Source organism: Lepidochelys olivacea (assembly GCF_965140295.1).
Source record: "Lepidochelys olivacea isolate rLepOli2 genome assembly, chromosome: 4".
Lineage (NCBI taxonomy): Eukaryota > Metazoa > Chordata > Testudines > Cheloniidae > Lepidochelys > Lepidochelys olivacea.
Genome location: NC_140414.1, coordinates 136886444 through 136901973, shown reverse-complemented (window position 1 = coordinate 136901973; position 15530 = coordinate 136886444).

Here is a 15530-nt window from a genome sequence, read left to right as displayed (position 1 = left end):
AACCTCGAAGGATGGAGATTCCACCACCTCCCTAGGTAACCTATTCCAGTGCTTCACCACTCTCCATATGAAATAGTGTTTCCTAATATCCAGCCTAGAACCCCCTCAGTGCAACTTGAGACCATTGCTTCTTGTTCTGTCATCTGCCATCACTGAGAACAGCCTAACTCCATCCTCTTTGGAATCCCCCTTCAGGTAGTTGAAGGCTGTTATCAAATCCCCCCTCTCTCTTCTCTTTTGCAGACTGACTAAGCCAAGTTCCCTCAGCCTCTCCTCATAAGTCATGTGCCCCAACCTCCTAATCAATTTTCCACAGTATGCATCCGATGAAGTGAGCTGTAGCTCATGAAAGCTTATGCTCAAATAAATTGGTTAGTCTCTAAGGTGCCACAAGTACTCCTTTTCTTTTTGCTAATCAATTTTGTTGCTCTCTGCTGGACTTTCTCCGATTTTGCCACATCCTTTCTGTAGTGGGGGCCCAAAACTGGATGCAATATTCCAGATGTGGCCTCACCAGTGCCAAATAGAGGGAAATAATTACTTCCCTCAATCTGCTGGCAATGCTCCTACTAATGAAGCCCAATATGCCATTGGCCTTCTTGGTAACCAGGGCACACTGTTGACTCATATCCAGTTTCTCGCCCACTGTAATCCCCAGGTCCTTTTCTCCAGAACTGCTGCCTAGCTGCTCGGTCCCCAGCCTGTAGCAGTACATGGGATTCTTCTGTCCTAAGTGCAGGACTCTTCACTTGCCCTTGTTGAACCTCATCAGATTTCTTTTGGCCCAATCCTCCAATTTGTCTAGGTCACTATGGACCCTATCCCTACCCTCCAGCGTATCTACCTCTCCCCCTCACAGCTTAATGTCATCTGCGAACTTGCTGAGGCTGCAATCCATCCCATCATCCAGATCATTAATGAAGATGTTGAACAAAACCGGCCCCTGGATCAACCCCTGGGGCACACCGCTTGATCCCGGCTGCCAACTAGCCATTGATCACTACCCATTGAGCCCAATGATCTAACCAGCTTTAAGCCCCCTAATAGCTTTCCATCCATCTTATAGCATGTCCAGGTCTAGTTATTAACAGCCATAAAATTGTTCATAGCCTTGAACCTAGCCAAAGCAACTGACTAGCTGACCTCTTGTATCCAGTGCGCTGAGCACCACTCCTAAACTTGACACATACCATTTTCAGCCAGTAGGAACCTTCCAATTTTAATCATTTGTAGCAATTACACTTCCCCCGTAATGCTGCCTGTCATCTCCGACTCTAGAAACTGAGTGAAATTATCGCAAGGCCTCGAACATCATTTCTTCAACTGTTTATTTTCCAGCAATGTAAAAAAAAAGTCATATCCTTTCAAATATAATCCCATAATAGCAATAAAGACTTCAGTCCAAGAAAATTAATGACCATCTTGCTTAATGGCCTGCAGCTTTGCCTTGGGCCATCAACTCTCCCAGCCAATCATTAAACCCCAGGAAGCGCCCTGGGCCTTGAACATTATTGCTCAAATGTAAAATTTGCTAATGTAATACTTTACAATGTCACTCATAGGATAAAACTTTCAACTCACATTTGAAACTGGTCGTGGTTTTTTTTAAAAGTGCTTCTAACAATAAAAAAAACAGTTCCGTCTGCATGATCACACTTAGTGTCTGTTCGCTGCCTTGACATGTGAGCTGAGAGGAATGGAAAAGGGCCTTCACATTTCACTAATTACTTAATGGGAAACTGGAGACTAGCTCTTGATTTTTTCTAGTGCTCAGATGAACTATGAGTTGTTAAATTCTAAGTTTCCATCACTTCTATTGGATTCTTTCCCTTCCCTTCCTTCCCCTCACCAACTCTTGCATAGTGGTGTTTTGGTTTTACATTTTTCATACAGGGGATGTTTTTAGAATCTATCATTTCAGTACCGTAAGTTACACACAGAAACCAAATAAAAAATCAGAATGTTGTAAGATGGCATTGGAACTTTCTCATCAGTGAAGAATTCCCAGAGGTAAAAGGGAACAAAAGGATGACGAATAAGAAATATAAATGAGCGATGATCATTTAAACTCCTCTAACATTTTGTACCTGAGAATCTCAGTGAACTTTACAAACAACAATGAATCCAACAGTGAAGGTTCAGGCCAAAATTTTCAAAATTAAGTATGTAAAGTTAAGCATAAAGAAGAGGAGTACTTGTGGCACCTTAAAGATTAACCAATTTATTTGAGCATAAGCTTTCGTGAGCTACAGCTCACTTCATCGGATGCATACTGTGGAAAGTATAGAAGATCTTTTTATACACACAAAGCATGAAAAAATGGGTGTTTACCACTACAAAAGGTTTTTTCTCCCCCCACCCCACAAAAGAGAAAACCTTTTGTAGTGGTAAACATCCATTTTTTCATGCTTTGTGTGTATAAAAAGATCTTATACACTTTCCACAGTATGCATCCGATGAAGTGAGCTGTAGCTCACGAAAGCTTATGCTCAAATAAATTGGTTAGTCGCTAAGGTGCCACAAGTACTCCTTTTCTTTTTGCGAATACAGACTAACACGGCTGTTACTCTGAAATAAGTTAAGCATATAAATCCATACTTAAGGCAATTAAATTAAACTGGCTTTATTTTTCAGAAGTTCTGAGTGCTAGCATAAATATTACTGTAAGTCAAATTGTGAAGCCATCTGTGTACTGAATAGTACCTTCCTATCTGAACAATCTCATCAGTGGTACGGGTATTGCAAGCTGGCTCTATGTATTAGGGATGGAAAGTGTATTGTTTCTTCTTGTTGAAAGGGTTCATATATTCAGCATAACATGACCAATGTGAAAAGGAAGATACTGAATTGATTATTTGAAAGATTTCTCCTGCAACTGAGTGTTTACAGCCCTTTTCTATCCTGCTATATTGTGGATTCTTCTTAGTGTGAATAAAATGGAGAATTCATAGATACTGAAGCTGCCATCATAGTAAAAAAGAATGAAAGGTTTTTAGCCTCCTCCAGGGGAGAACTTGATAACATCTTTTTTTTTTTTGGCCTGATTTATAATACTGTAGCTGTCTTATTAAAATTGTACTTGAAATTTCTACTCTTTTCCCTTCCCATTGATTTCTTTTTATATCTGGGATTTATTATTCCTTTTCCTTCAGAAACTGACTCTCCAGCAAACATCAGTTTGCAGCCTGCTGCAATTAATAAATAATGGTTATGATGATTATTCTTATTACTGCACTGGGTGCCTAAAGTCTCCAACCAAGTTCAAGGCCTATTGTGCTAGGTGCTGTATATACAGTACACATACAATCGAGACTCCCTATACTGAAGAGTCCCTAGTCTAAATAAAAAAGACAAACAAAGGGAGGGAGGGTAAAACAGGCTTATTTCCCCCACACACACACACACACACACACTGTTCCTCACACGTTCTTGTCAACTGCTGGAAATGGCCCACCTTGATTACCACTACAAAAGGTCCTCCTCCCCACCCCCCGCTCTCCTGCTGCTAATAGCTCACCTTACGTGATCACACTTGTTACAGTCTGTATGGTAACACCCATTGTTTCATGTTTTCTGTGTATCTAAAATCTCCCCACTGTATTTTCCACTACATGCATCCGATGAAAGCTCATGCTCAAATAAATTGGTTAGTCTCTAAGGTGCCACAAGTACTCCCTTTCTTTTTGCTAATACAGACTAACACGGCTGCTACTCTGAAGAGAGAGCAGTGACTTGCTCAAGATCATGTAGCAATGCGGGTCTCCTAGTCCACTGTTCCATCCATTAGACTACCCCAGTGTGCCCTTGGTTTTAACATTTTTTTTAGTGGAAGAATACCGATATCAAGCTGGATTCACCTTTGATTAATGTACAGAAGCTCAAGATGCACATCCATGCATCAGCGAGTGAATTCAACTAGGGATGAGGGCTAGGGGTTTTAGTACCGTGGCCCTTCCTTGGGGGTTCTGGGAGGGAGTGCATCTTGACTGAGGTCTGGTTACTAGAGTGTTCCTTGGGATAGAAATGAGACAGGGTGTCTGTAGCAATTATAAAGCAGAACTGGTTGGGAAATGGGTGGGGAGGGACTGAGTGAAAATGTTCAAAACACGTTATTTCCTCTTTTTGTCCACATTTTTCATTGTCTTGAATTTTCTGACCAGTTGTAATACAAAAGGGATTCTTTCCTGCGACGGCTGGATACAGACAGACCCTGTGGTTCAACCAAGCTCTCTAGCTCCCGTATTTAACCTGGCCTGTGCTGCCTAATGGCATCACGCTGAGTCTCCCTATGTCCTGGTCTAAACTCCATTCTATATTCCATTATAGAAGGAATTGATGGAGGCATTTCAAAGAGCGCAGGCGCTCTGCCAATAGAGGTTGCCCAGGAGGTATGATTCACAGATTCATAAATTTTCAGGCCAGAAGGGACTGTTATGATCATCTAATCTGACCTACTCCATAACACAGGCCATAGATCCTCACCCAGTAACTTCAGCATAAAGCCTGTAACTTCTGTTTGAGTTATAGCATATGTTTTAGAAAGACATCCACTCCAGCAATGTATAATGTATAATGTGACCAGGATTATGCCTCATTTTTGCAGCAGCATTGGACAGTTTCCGTTCCATCGCCCTGCAGAGACTGTTGATGCGTCCTGATGGTACTTTCAGCCATCAAGGGCCCCGTGCCTGGGCTACACCAGGTTTCAAACTAGCCCTAAACCTTGAAATTCTGCAAACGCATCCTTGGTAGAACCTCAGTTACGAACACCTTAGGAATGGAAGTTGTTCATAACTCTGAAATGTTCATAAATCAGAACAAAACGTTATGGTGGTTCTTTCAAAAGTTTACAACTGAACATTGACTTAATACAGCTTTGAAACTTTACTATGCAGAAGAAAAATGCTGCTTTCCCTTTACTTTTTAGTAGTTTACATTTAACACAGTACTGTATTTGGGGCGGGGCTTGTCTCTGCTGCTTCCTGACTGCATACTCTGGTTTAAAATGAGGTGTGTGATTGGCTGGTCAGTCTGTAATTCTGGTGTGTGTAACTCTGAGGTTCTACTGTACACTTACAATGAGTTTTATTTTTCCTCCTTCGCACTGCTTATTTTCCCCTGAAGGGGGACAAATAAAACTAAGGGTGCATCTACACGGTGGGAGGGGGGGAACCCTGCAGCAACAAGTCTCAGAGCCTGGGTCAATTGACTCAGGCTTTCGGGGCTCACAGGATGGGGCTAAAAATAGCAGTGTAGATGCTTCCTCTTGGGTTGGAACCCAGGCTCTGTGAGCTTCTTCTCTTGCTGGGTCTCAGAGCCCGGGCTCCAGCTCCAATACGAGTGTCTATTTTTAGCCTTGTAGCATGAGCCCTGCAAGCTCAAGTCAGGTTTGTTTGTTTGTTTGGTTTGTTTGTTTGTTTTTGGGGGGGTTGTTATATTTTGTATTTTTGCAGTGAAGATGTACCCTAAGAGTCTGATCTTGTATTCATTGGACACCTCAAATCATAAGAGCATCTGGGTATCCAAGGAAGTCGAAATCAGGCTGGAATATATTAAAACTTAATAAAACATATTTAAAAATCTGAATCTTCTGGCTTTTGTCATTAGCACAGCTTTTTTGCTTATAACAGGCCAGTTCCTGCCCTGCAGCATTCAATGAGAGATTTGTCATTGACTTGGGATCAGAATAAATAAGGATTGACTTAATGAGTCTTTATAAATGGCATGTCTTTTTTTGGCAGGAGTGATTGCCAAAGAAGGGATTCAGTGCCATGCATTACAGACAATTAGTATTAGTGAGACTTCTAGTAGTGAAAAGCCCATTTAAATGGCACTGTCTTTTTGTGCAAGCCCTTTCACAAAGGTGAAAGTGATAGTGATAGTGTGAAGGTGAAGGTGAAAGTGAAGGTGATAGTGTGCAAATTGGTGCTGGCATAAACTCCCCACTGGGCTACCTATTGATCACTTCACACTGAGTTCGTTTTAGCCAATATAATTTTCTGAACACTTAAGTGCTTTGGTGCAAAGGTTATTTTCAAAAACAACTCATGGAAATAAAAGTGAGTCTCCCTCAGTTCAATGGAGTTTTATGAGTTTGTGATGTTAGGGTAAGATATCTACGTTGAATAACATTTAGAGATATAGGGCTAGATTCTTCACTGGTGCTGAAACTACACCAACGGACGCAAGTGGGGGATTGGACCCATAGATAACTCTACTGGAAAAGAGGAAGAAGTAAGTAGCCTTGTGTGGCCATGCCATAGTGATAGTCACCTTAGAAGAATGGATAGATAGGTAGGCAGATCATTGGTATCCTCTTTCTGTCTTTATTACTATTTCATAGAGACAACAAGACACCTTTCTGACCCCAGACCCAAACGTCTCCCAAATGTCGAGATCCAAACCACGTCCTTACTAGAGCTCTTCTATTATTTTTTTTCTTTCCTCCTCTTCTCTCCTACCGGCCTATATGTAATGGTACTATTGTATCTTATTGCTTGCACAAGAAAAACCTCTTGCTTTGTATTGCTGGTTTTTTATTCATGAAGTTATGCTTCGTTTTACAGCAATAAACATTAAAAACAAAAAACAAAAAAAAGCAATTGGGAGGAAAAATTAACATTATCAAAACTGCCTACTTTTCACTGTCCTTGTTCTCGAAAATGATTAGGTATCCTACTGGTTACTAAAAAGAAAAGGAGTACTTGTGGCACCTTAGAGACTAACCAATTTATTTGAGCATAAGCTTTCGTGAGCTACAGCTCACTTCATCTGATGCATTCTGGTTTCTGTGTGCTATGTGTGTATGATCCACAGAGATCTGACACTGTTACACCCCCTGAGCTACAGAGGTTGTCTCTTCAGAGACTCGTGGTTTTAGCTCTGTAAATTCCCAGTACAATTCCTCATGTTGCAAAAATATGGCAGCCATCACAATTGCACCATTTTTGCTGAAACTTTCCCCCCAAAATTAATCTGGAAGCAGAGAACAAGCATGGAAAACATCAGCTCAAACACTTTAAGCTTGGCAACATTATAGGCATCTGAAAACAGAGTGATCATAAGGAGTAACATTAAGCAACCTTAATATAGACACTGCTACCAGATCTGTTTGATTTCAGTTCAGTGCAGCTTCCACAGATTGTGCTGTATACATTTACTGATGCTGTGTGTGTGTGTAATGGATTAGGCAGACCCACTGATTTGTTTTGCTATAATGGCTTCCATCAGTCCATGTAGCGACCTACCAATCAACAGCCATCAAGGTTTCCAGACGAAAGTGTGCTGTGAACCCAAGGAGCCCTTCCTCTGCCCCTTTGAGTGAGGCTATGTCTACATTCCTAATTATGCCAGCCTAATTTATCAGGGGGTAGCCAGGTTAGTCTGTATCCACAAAAACAACAAGGAGTCCGGTGGCCCTTTAAACACTAACAGATTTATTTGAACATAAGCTTTCATGGGTAAAAACCTCACTTCGTCAGATGCATAAATGGCAACATGCAATTTATGGTGCTTGGGGCTGTGAATATTCCACCCCCCTGAGCGACATAAGTTACACCATGATGCATGCTAGTATGCACAGCACTATGTTGGTAGGAGATCTTCTCCCGCCGACATAGCTACCCACGCTACTACACGAGAGATCTTACAGTTGCGCAGCTGCACTGGTCCAGCTGCATTTCTGTAAGATCTCTCGTGTAGACATAGCCTGAGTTATGCAGCTTGGATGCTGTTGAGCAGCCTGGTAGAGGCTGTGCAATGCTTACCTAAGTCTCTCATACCACCAGTGAATGTCTTTGTCAAGGTTCCTTCCCCACTCTGACCTCTAGGGTACGGATGTGGGGACCTGCATGAAAGACCCCCTAAGCTTATTCTTACCAGCTTAGGTTAAAAACTTCCCCAAGGTACAAACTTTGCCTTGTCTTTGACCAGTATGCTGGCACCACCAAGTGTGTTAAACAAAGAACAGGGAAAGAGCCCACTTGGAGACATCTTCCCCCAAAATATCCCCCCAAGCCCTACACCCGCTTTCCTGGGGAAGGCTTGATAAAAATCCTCACCGATTTGTACAGGTGAACACAGACCCAAACCCTTGGATCTTAAGAACAATGAAAAATCAATCAGGTTCTTAAAAGAAGAATTTTAATTAAAGAAAAGGTAAAAGAATCACCTCTGTAAAATCAGGATAATCAGATTCACGGTAATGAGATTCAAAAGGTAGAGAATCCCTCTAGGCAAAACCTTAAATTACAAAAAGACACAAAAACAGGAATGTACATTCCATTCAGCACAGTGTATATTACCAGCCATTAAACAAAAGGAAATCTAATGCATTCCTAGCTAGATTACTTACTAACTTAACAGAGTTTCTGAGACTGCATTCCTGATCTGTTCCCGGCAAAAGCATCACACAGACAGGCAGACCCTTTGTCCCATCCCACCCACTCTTGCCCCCAGCTTTGAAAGTATCTTGTCTCCTCATTGATCATTTTGGTCAGGTGCAAGCAAGATTATCTTAGCTTCTTAACTCTTTACAGGTGAAAGGATTTTGCCTCTGCCAGGAGGGATTTTATAGCACTGTATACAGAAAGGTGGTTACCCTTCCCTTTATATTTATCACAGACTTAAATAAAGATAATTACTTGGCTCCAGCTGAGTGACCCATCTGAACTTGTTTATCACCTGAAATGAGAGACTGGAAACATTCCTGGTTACATATGTCAAGTGCCAGTTTTCCTCTTCCTCCTGATCCTTGCTATGTCATCCCCATTACCCTATTACCTGCGAACTTAGGATGCTTTTGTTACCCACGGCCATTGTCATTTCTGCTTTAGAGCCTATGTGCTGCCGCTTTCATAGCACTGGGCAAAGCAACTCCGGCCATATGTGGCAATAATCTATCCCCTGTGCTCCCGCTGTCACCAGTTTTAAGGCAGACGGGTGCTTGTCAGTTGCACAACCTGCTTTCAGAGCACAGAGTAGCACAGACTTTCTGCTTGTTTTTTTCTGCAGGCCGGGGTGATTAGAGCCACTGTGGACCCGGCTTGCAAACAAAGGGAGTTTTCCTAACCCTATTTTTTGTCCATTTGGACTGTTCTTTGTTTGTCGTGAAGAATTTTGTGGCAGTGACACTATCCTTTTCTTGGCTTGTGTTTTTTTGTTCTGATGTATCTCAGCAAATGATGTAGTTGGTGTCGGTCCTCCTTTGAGCAGGGGATTGGACTAGATGACCTCCGGAGGTCTCTTCCATCCCTACTCTTCTATGACTCTATGATTCTATGAAATGGCAGTTCTCCCACTTCCTCTCTTTCCCCCTCTCAGATATAGTGCTGAAACATATCAGCTCATAGGAAGATCTTGTTAGGAAGCCTGCAAAACAACACTTTGCTTCACTGCATGAAGTTAAGTGTCACCATCCCTCTAAATTCAACTACAGGTAGCTTAAAGGAACCAGTGTTTTGGTTTCAGTTCCTGGATCGTGTATATTCGCTTAAAAAACAACAACCACTAGAAATATGTTAAAGCTTCTTTAGCAGGTTGTGAAAACTGCCAAAACTAAGCTTGATCTGAATGCTGTATAAAAGATAAAACATCCAAGAAAATCTTATGGCACCGAGGCATTCCAGTCCCGTTACTTAGGGTATGTATATACATAACTGCAGCGGGTATGGTGAAGATGCTGTATGCTGACGGGAGCGAGCTCTCCCCTTGGCATAAAAATCCACCTCCACGAGCAGGAGAAGCTATGTCACCGGGAGAAGCTCTCCCACCGACATAGCTCTGTCCATCCCAGCGCTTATGTCAGTGCCACGGATGTTGCTAAGTGGGGTGGAATATTCACACCCCTGAGTGAGGTAAGTTTTGCTGATGTAAGCTGTAGTGTAGTCATAGCCTTACACATGTGTTTAGTGATTTAACAATGCACAAAACACAACCTTTCAGCCACCCACAGCTGTCTTCAGGATCAGTGTAGGAGGCTAACTCATTTGCTTTCCCCTGTCCTCCTGTGCATATTATCCAACTACTACATGGCATCTGTGAGTAATGGAAAAGTGGCACCTTTTCCCTGAATTATTTGCCGGAGTTCCTCACCGTGCAGTTGTCGGGGGTGTTGTTTAAGGCCCTCACAATCACTCCTACCCATCTCTGCTCTGATGGCTGCTGCACCTGACTGAGTTCTTATTTCAGATTTCAGCTGCTGCCACCTCTTTTCTGACCTGTCTGATACCCACATCACTCCCCGCCAATCCAGCTAGCATGCGGCTGCCAGAATTATCTTCCTTGCCCTTTAGATAGGTTAAATTGCTCCCCTCTTTGAATGGTCCCCCTGTCTATCAGTTTCCATCAGTCTCTGTTTCTAAACGCTGCATCTTGAAACTCATCCACCTTCCTGTCCCCTCTTTAACCTCTTTCCTGCCAGCCTTTCTGCTGCCTTTGTATCTTTCTCTGAATCATGGTTTTTTTTCAACTTGCCTCCATGCTGACTCTCTGTGTAAAGGGGGAAATCCATCCCTGTGTGAAGAGGCAGCAAAATGCCCACATAAATCCCATGCAATCCCTACACTGAGGTCTTAAATGGGACATAATCTATGCATTGGCCTCTTACTGACCCTTTGCACATGGGTGAATTTCACCTGGAACAGATTCTTAATGCCAGGCCACCCAGCTCCCCCACCCCGCCATGCTGCCCCTTCCTAAAAATACACTGCTCCAAGGAGGTCCTCACTTTAACAAATGGAAAATGACAGATTATGGGATTAATGAACTACAGATTATCCAAGGTAACTCCTTCCTCTGGCTCTCCTGGTGCACCTTGCCTGTTGTTTCCAGACTGCAAGCTCCCTAGGGCAGGAGTGGTCTGGGACCTCTGCCTTGCACAAACCTGAAGCCCACTGTTGTCACTTAATAAATAGGGCCCTACCAAATTCATGGCCGTGAAAACATGTCACAGACCATGAAATCTGGTTTCCCCCTGTGAAATCTGGTCTTTTCTGTGCTTTTGCCCTATACTATTGTCATAAATATAAAGGGAAGGGTAAACCTCTTTAAAATCCCTCCTGGCCAGAGAAAAAATCCTCTTACCTGTAAAGGGTTAAGAAGCTAAAGGTAACCTCGCTGGCACCTGACCAAAATGACCAATGAGGAAACAAGATACTTTCAAAAGCTGGGAGGAGGGAGAAAAACAAAGGGTCTGTGTCTGTCTGTATGATGCTTTGGCTGGGGACAGAACAGGAATGGAGTCTTAGAATTTAGTAAGTAATCTAGCTAGGTATGTGTTAGATTATGATTTTTTTAAATGGCTGAGAAAATAGCTGTGCTGAATAGAATGAATATTCCTGTCTGTGTGTCTTTTTTGTAACTTAAGGTTTTGCCTAGAGGGATTCTCTATGTTTTGAATCTAATTACCCTGTAAGGTATCTACCATCCTGATTTTACAGAGGTGATTCCTTTACTTCTATTAAAAGTCTTCTTGTAAGAAAACTGCATGCTTTTTCATTGTTCTAAGATCCAAGGGTTTGGGTCTGTGGTCACCTATGCAAATTGGTGAGGATTTTTACCAAACCTTCCCCAGGAAGTTGGGTGCAAGGGTTGGGAGGATTTGGGGGGGAAAGACATGTCCAAACGACGTTTCCCAGTAAACCCAGATAAAGTTTGGTGGTGGCAGTGGAAATCCAAGGGTAAAATAATTTTGTACCTTGGGGAAGTTTTAACCTAAGCTGGTAAAAGTAAGTTTAGGAGGTTTTCGTGCAGGTCCCAAAAAGAATCACCTCTGTAAAATCAGGATGGTAAATACTTTACAGGATAATTAGATTCAAAACATAGAGAATCCCTCTAGGCAAAACCTTAAGTTACAAAAAGACACACAGACAGGAATATCCATTCTATTCAGCACAGCTTATTTTCTCAGCCATTTAAAGAAATCATATTCTAACGCATATCTAGCTAGATTACTTACTAAGTTTTAAGACTCCATTCCTGTTCTCTCCCCGGCCAAAGCATCATACAGACAGACACACAGACCCTTTGTTTCTCTCCCTCCTCCCAGCTTTTGAAAGTATCTTGTTTCCTCATTGGTCATTTTGGTCAGGTGCCAGCGAGGTTACCTTTAGCTTCTTAACCCTTTACAGGTAAGAGGATTTTTCCTCTGGCCAGGAGGGATTTGAAAGAGGTTTACCCTTCCCTTTATATTTATGACAACTATACTGTCATGAGGAAGACCAGCATTTCTCAAATTGGGGGTCCTGACCCAAAAGGGAGTTGCGGGGGGGGGGGTCACAAGGTTATTTTAGAAGGGCGTGGTATTGCCACCTTTACTTCTGCGCTGACTTCAGAGCTGGGTGGCAGTACCATACCATGCTACCCTTACTTCTGTGCTGCTGCTGGCGGCGGCGCTGCCTTCAGAGCTGGGCTCCCAGCCAGCAGCCGCCGCTCTCCAGCGGCTCAGCTCTGAAGGCAACGCCGCCGCCAGCAGCAGTGAAGAAGTAAGAGTAGCAATACCTCAATCCCCCTACAATAACCTTGCAACCCCCCAACCCCCAACTCCTTTTCGGGTCAGGACCCCTACAATTACAACACGGTGAAGTTTCAGATTTAAATACCTATAATCATGAAATTTACTATTTTTAAAACCCTATGACCATGAAATTGACTAAATGGACTGTGAATTTGGTAGGGCCCTAATAATAAATAATCATAATGATTAATAGCAAGTGTTATTACTTAATAATGAAAGCCTAGAACAAGGGCACTCATCTTCTTGTAGGCCTTAATCCAGCAAGATACGTAAGCACAAGCCTAATTTTAAGTGCGTAATTGAGTGCAATGGAGTCTGGGCAGCTCACTCACATGCTGAAAGTTGGGCAAGTACCTAGCACCTTGCTGAATCAGGGCCACAGACTCTAAACAAACTTGCTTCCCAGATTAATTCTCTTTTCCCTCCTTCACCTTTGTCAGGAACCCGACAAGTATGGGACTGTTTGTCACACTCTCTAGAATGTCTCATGACCATGCATGCCTCTGGAGTCTCTTCCCTGTTTTTGACAATCTGCCCTAACTGATGCTTTGTTCTGTAGTTAGAGTTCACCACACCAGTAACAAATGTGAACTCCTGGATCACTAGAACAGTCTTACCATGGAATCACAGACAGTCCCCTTGGACTCTCCAGTTTATCTTGCCACTCAGACAAACTGGACTTTGTGATAAATGGTCACTTACCCCAAAAATCACACCACATTCAGGTTGCTTCTAGTTCCAGGAGAGCAGTCACTTACCCCCAGATCAACTGGTATCCTAGATCATACACCAAAGACAACACCTGTATCCAATCCTGTAATAAACTATGGAAAGACTTATTAACTAGGAAAAAAGGAATATGTTATTTACAGGTTAAAGCAAGCAACCACACAAATGTGTTATCATCTAAACCCTAAGAGTGACAGAGTTGTGATCTGGCTATTCAAAATGTCTTTCAGGGTAGACCCAGGAGGCAATTTCTGGCTTCAGTTTAGAGTCTCCAGCCCTTCAGAGTTCAAACAGCCCAAAAGATGCAATTTCTTCTTGTCAGGGATTTTTATTCCCTTCCCCCAGAGTTCCAGATGATGGGATGAGTTCATGTGCATATCATCATGCATAGGGTTACCAGAGAGCAACTGTGGAAAAAAAGGGACAGGGTGGGGGGTAATAGGTGCCTATATAAGAAAAAGTCCCAAAAAATGGGACTGTCCCTTTAAAAACAGGATGGATGGTCATCCTAATCATGCAGAAAGGAAGGGACCAATCAACAAAGTCTTTTGTCCTCTAATGTTCCATAATGGCTTGTCTGGTGTCTATGGGCCTTCTTGTGTTGAGCAAGAAATAACACTTCCTGTGGCAATTTCACTTGGTAATGTTTCTTTCCTGACCATGGGGGCTTACAGTTACAGAGCGAACACTTAAATGTTACCTTATAACAAGGGATTTAGATATTATAAGTGAGATTAATGTATGCAGCAACATACGAGCATTTCATAGGGTCTAAACATAACACATTTTTTATGAGACCAATACCTATTTTGAGCAAAGCTAACATACAGGTGACCTGGTCTGGTCTCCAGCTATGAGGCTGGTGGTTTTTAGCTAATTCCTGCAGCCTGGGCAAGACCTGGCATCTGGCCGGGTAGCATCACACTGTTCTCTTCATTTCATCTTTTAATCACCCAACTTCTGTAAATGAGAAATTTACTACCTTGAATGAGTTTTGAACCATTTGCAAGCTACCAAACCTTGACTCTGCACTGACTTCCATTAAAAGTGTGCGTGTGTGTGTTTTTAATGACAAACAGCCCCTCTACCGCCTTTCCTTGAGTAAATCTGAGAGTCAACATAGTCAACAGTTCTATTGACAGCTATAAAAATCAGCAGAGGCCAAGCTCTGGCACTCCTCTGCCTTCATCCTCCCTTGGACTTACTGATTGAATGGCCCCTATTTTGAGCAAAAGCTGAAATATGGATTTTCTTTTCATCATTGCCTCTTGCACAGCTGCATCAGTCATTAAGCTGTCCTAAAGATCTGCTACCTGGGAACTGGATGCTAGGTATATATCGTATCCTGAGGCGACTTGTGGTGAGGCATAAATTGATTGTATGGGCAGTACCTTTGAAACCCGAGTGAAAGAACATCAATTGTCCCCAGCTTCAGGAATATAAACATTAAAGAGCAAATCAGCCCTAGCCTAAATGTGTTGTGGAGAGAAAACTAACAAAACCCATGAGCCAGTTGGATTGGGGTAGAAGTTTATGCTATACAGAAGCTGAGCACAACAACCGTTGTGAATCAGGACCTTTAAGCACATGCCTCTCGTTAAGCACCTGAGTAATCCCATTCATTTTACTAGGACTGCTCAGGTGTATAAAGTTATACTTGTGTTTACGTGCCTCCCTGAATCGGGGCCAAAGAGAAGATTCCTGTCATGGGAGATGAAGGGGCTATATATGGAGATCTATTACAAATAAGAGGCCAGACTCTGATCTCCTGTACCTGGGTGTAAATCTGGAATAATTCTACTGAAGGTAATGGAGTTACTCTGGATTGATAATGGTATGACTGAGATCAGAACGTGACACTGACCAGCTGTTTGATCTTAGGCAATTCATGTCACCTCTCTGTGTGTCTCTTCCCCTCCCACCTTTTGACTGACTTTTCTCTTTAAACTCTTCAGAAGAGGGACTGTCTCTCACTGTATGTTTGGTTAGTGCCTAGTACGATGAGGCTATGATCTCCGTTGGGACCTCTAGGTTTATTGTAATACACAATAATTATAGCCTAACAACTCTTAGAATAGAGGGAGCAAGAGAGCAGGTCAAAGCCTACCCTCCGATATAGACATGTAATTTTCCATGGTCAATGGAAGCTGTGCCCGTATAGCCAAGAGCCAGTTGTATTGCCCCATTGTACTGTAAATGGGTACAGGCCAGCAGCATTTGTGTCTTAATCCCATTTGAGCAAATAATTTGCTCTATGCTGATGAGTGGGTATTGTTTACAGCTATGT